Here is a 4762-nt window from a genome sequence, read left to right as displayed (position 1 = left end):
TGTCTTGGAGTCCATTTGTTTAACAACAGGAAGTGTAAGATTGCTGAGATATGTAAGAATTTCTAGTGAAATGATGAATGTGATTAAATTCCATTTTCAGTTTTATGGAACAACAGATGTGCAGAAAACTCTTATGACAGCAGATACACGCACCATTATAGTTTGGTCTTATAAGTTTAACTATAAAAGGCCTCATAATATGCATGTTTTAGGAAAATCTTCATTTATCCAGCCACATGTTTGCGTATATGCAGATTAACTTTATTTTTTAATAACCTGGGTGCCATTCTCGAGGGTAGGATGTGAGTTTTTATTTGTTTTGGATTATTTTAAATATACAAACACCATAATAGTGTCTTTTCCTGTTACCTACTTAAATTTAATTCCTCTATTTTCGTAAACAGTGTAGACTATGATATGCTATCTCCCTTGGTACATTTTTGGTGCAAATTCTTAGTGTCTGATATATAAAGATAATATAAAATGTAAAACCTGACTTTGGAGAATTAAGGCATAGTAAAAAGAAAATAGAGCCTGGTCAATTTCTCATTCACAAATGAAGAGCCTTCAAGTTTAATATATATATGGATATTTATTATATTGTTTTAATTTTTACATATAATACCTCATTCATGAAGTAAAGCAGAAAGGAACAATAAGGAACATCCTAAACATTTTTAATATCACTTTCACTGATCAAACCTATTGTGCCATATTAAGTTTAAAAGTCAGGTAAACAAAGTAGTCCTCACAACCTTCATTAGAAATAGATAATTGTCTTTTTTTAAATGAGGTGCTTTTAATTTGTTAATTATTAGAAATCATACTGAATTTTAATTCCATAATTGATTTTAGTAGATAACAGGAATAACTCCACTTCTTTCATTTACTAATTACATTTCTTTGAATGTTTTATAATAATTTTAATGTTGACATAGATCTTAAAAATAATTTGATTATTGGGGTATTTTTAGATTTGGCTTCCATTTTATTGTAGAAATAGTGACTTTTAAAGTAGTTATGCTTTATGAAGGCTTAGTATTATATATTGTGCTTATTTAATTTCTATTTAAGTCTAACTTTAAATAAAAAGTTTATACCTTTGTCTGAGTGACTCTTCTGTTATAGTGATTAATAGAAATAGAGGTTATTGGCTGTGGCTAATGGGCAATTGAAATGAAAAACAAATTGCTAATATAATTTTACTAAGTTCCAGAGTATTGTCATTATATAAGTGAATTTATAGTAAAACAGTCCTAGCTTATGATATGAAATAAAAGGAGTGCTAATTTGGTTTTATTGGTGCAGATTACATTACTTCCAGGTTACTCAATGAATTTCTGGGTAGACAAGAGCAGATGTTTGTCCCTCAAAAAGTATACATAATACTGTCAGATGCTGGTCAAAATGGGCAATGAAAATATTAGGTGAGTAAGTATAGTAGAAGCCTTTTCATTTGGCATAATAAGGACCTGTTGGTATTATGGACTGAATTGTATGCCCCCATAACTCACAGATTGACTCACATTGGAAATTTCACATATCCTAATATAATTGCATTTGAAGTTAAGACCTTTAAGGGGCCCTCCCTGGTGGTGAAATGGGTTAAAGCACAGCACTGTGAAGCTGGCCACAGCTGCCCTGGTGCAAATTTGATCCTTGAGCAGGAAGATGACCCACATGGCATGGCAGCCTTCTTCTGACCTGCCCGCCGCTCCCCTCAGCTGTGTACTTCATCAGTATGTTGTGTACTTTGTCAGTCTGCCTGTTCTGCTCCCCACTCTCACTCTGGTGAATCCTCTCACCACCCCAGCACCTCCGGCCTATACCCCAGTTTTGTGTGCATAAATAAATAAATCTTAAAAAAAAAAGACCTTTAAGGAGGTAATTAAGGTTAAATGAGATCATAAAAATGGAGTGCTAGTCAAATACAATAGGTGTATATGGTTCCTTTTTATAGTCAAAAACAGTTACATATATAAATAGTGATGAGATTAAATTATTATTTTGATGAGGTTAAATTAAATAAACCAAGTTCTGGAATCACACCCCTATTTACTCCCCAACCATGGCTATTATTTCCTTTGCCACAGCTGTCCTCAACAACACCCTTCATTGAAACTTCTGGCATCTTCAGCATCTTTTGCTGTTTGTGCAATTCCTGCAATTGAGTTATTGTCAATTCAAATTCTGCCTTTCAGTCACCCAATGGCCCCTGAAGAAGACAGAGCATTATACTACCTCCAAAGCAAAGAACATGCTTGACATTGACCTGACAGTAGATTTGGGATGCAATGCATATTTTTGTTGAGAAAGTGCCGTCATTTCTTCCCAGATTGTAGAGGTAGAAGCTTGGCCCTCTGCTATTGCATTCGCTGTCTAGTTTGGACACTGTATATCGCAATCCCAAATGGTACCAGATACTGGATAGGTGCTTTAGACAAATGTCATGTTTAAGCAGCTTCTTTAAAAGTCAGCAATTTGTACCTGTCAAACTACTTCAAGGGTAGTACTGTCCTTTAGGGTTTCTAGAATGTAAGTGGCCCAGGTGGGACTGTCCTATGGTGTGTCCCAAGGGAAATGGGCAAGGCAGCCAAGGAAAGGGGCTGCAGGGGGTGTGAAGAAATGGCTGGTGCTTCAGTGGACTCCTAGTTTCCCTGCTGTGTGGCTGAGCTGGTGATTTCAGATTCCCTAAATCCAGGTCCTACAGTGTTGTGGACCTTGCTTTTTCACTTCCTCAGTTTGAAACATGACCAGGGCCTTGCTCTGGACTACTGGGATACCAACTAGGTTGACTTTGAAGTCACCATTGTTTTTATGAAGCCTCTCACTCAAACTGAGAGGGACAAAAAAATTATTTTAAAGTTGATTTAAATGTATTTCCTATCCCTTCATTTTTCTCTTCTTGGTTTCTGTAATGTGCATGTATTTTCTCTTGATATGGTATTTTTTCTTTTAGTTTTTGAACTTGATAAGTTTTTTAACTCAGATGTATAGGATCTAGGATTTTGGTGTCTTTTTTTTTCTTTCATGTTTTGTATTTGTTCAACTCATTTTTGTTCATGCATCGTTTTCTTAATTTTGTTTTGTTGTCTGTTTAACCTTAAAGTTCATTAAACTTTTTAAAGAAAATTATTCTGAAAGTCACATAAATAGTTTATAGATAACCATTTCTTTGTAATCAGTTACTGGAGTTTTATTAGTTTGCTTTGGTGGTGTCCTGATTGTTAATGATCCTTGGTTCCTTACATAGATATCTGCAAATTTGAATAAATAATCTTCTCTTCCAGACCTCAAAGGCTTGCTTCATCAGAGCACTATCTTCAGAGATTAGCTCAGTCTGGGATACTGGACAGATCAACTGGTAGCATCTTTGAGTAGTAGACAGGGCTTGCTATCAGGATTTCTAGTTAGATGAGGCGATTGCTTGTGTTCTGAGTCAATAAGGCCAGGAGGGTTCATGGTTATCTGTGAGCAGAGGCTGTGCTCAGTAGCTGGCAGGGCTTTGTATCTGCCCAAATGAGACTATGGAATGGGCTCCTTTGCTACCCAGCTTTTCTAGTTAGTCTTCCTGGATAGTTGTGACCTAAAGCCAACTCAAGCAGTTGGGTGGAGCTGCAAATTTTTTCCCTACCCTGGTTGATTGGTAAATGGGCTCTACAGGCAGTATGGTCTGTTGACTGGGAGATCCAAATCAGGCAAAACTGCCAATGAGTTTCCTGGCCATCTGTAACTGATTTGGATCTGTAGATGGGCAGTCATTTGCTGGGATCTCTTTATGTTAACTGCAAGCAGGAATGTGGTAGGCTGATATTTGCAAGGTGATTTTTAAAAAAGATGTATTTATTTATGCATACAGAACTGGGGTAAAGGCCAGAGTGCAGGGACAGAGAGAGGATTTACCAGAGATAGAGTGGAGAGCAGAACAGGCTGACTGATGAAGTACACTACTGAGGGGAACAGTGTGTGGGCCAGGAGAGGTCTGCCTCACCTTGTGGATTACCTCTGGGGCGAGACCTAACTCATCTGAAATGGCTTTAGCTTCTTAGTGCTGTGCTTTAACCCACTGTGCCACCAGGGAGGGCCTGCAAGATGGTTTTTATAAGCCCTGTCCTCCTCCTTCATCGTTATCCAATATCCAGTGGTTGAGACCCCCATATTTCCCAGTGATCTCTAAGAGGTAAAATCTTAGTTGGCCTTCTGGGAACTGTCCTACAATAGCTGGGTGTCCGTTTAGTGCTCTCTCTTCCCACTGGAGAAACAGGATCAGGGACCTCTTCCGGTGTGGTGCTATGCTTGCCTGGAGGAGGGGTAGTGGTGTTAGTAGATATAATTTCTTTTACTCTTTTATTTTTTTTTTTATATTTTCAGTTTTAATTTGGTCAATATTTCCAGTTTTAACAATGTGTTTCTTTAAAAGGGAATAGCTGCTTACTGTAGAATTGTAATCCTATGGTGAGCAAGTGTATATTTTTTTTTCACTTTCTTTTACTATTCTAATGCTGTCTTTCTTGATTTTTGTGGAGCTTCAACCTCCAGGGTTTGGGACTTTCACAATGGTATCTTGTCTATGGAGATTTATTAGTTGGTCTTATAAGGGGGATTGAATTTTGGGATCTATATAAGTTGCCACCTTAATGATGTCATTCTACAATTTGTCTACTCATCTGTTGTTTAATATTTTCACTGTTTCCAGGTTTTGGCTTTAAAATGAACTGCTATGAACATTTGTGTGTGTATATATATATATATATATATATAT

This window comes from Condylura cristata, unplaced genomic scaffold (genome assembly GCF_000260355.1).
Source record: "Condylura cristata isolate star-nosed mole 26May11 unplaced genomic scaffold, ConCri1.0 scaffold00003, whole genome shotgun sequence".
In the NCBI taxonomy this organism is placed as follows: domain Eukaryota; kingdom Metazoa; phylum Chordata; class Mammalia; order Eulipotyphla; family Talpidae; genus Condylura; species Condylura cristata.
Note: the sequence above shows the minus strand (reverse complement) of the source record.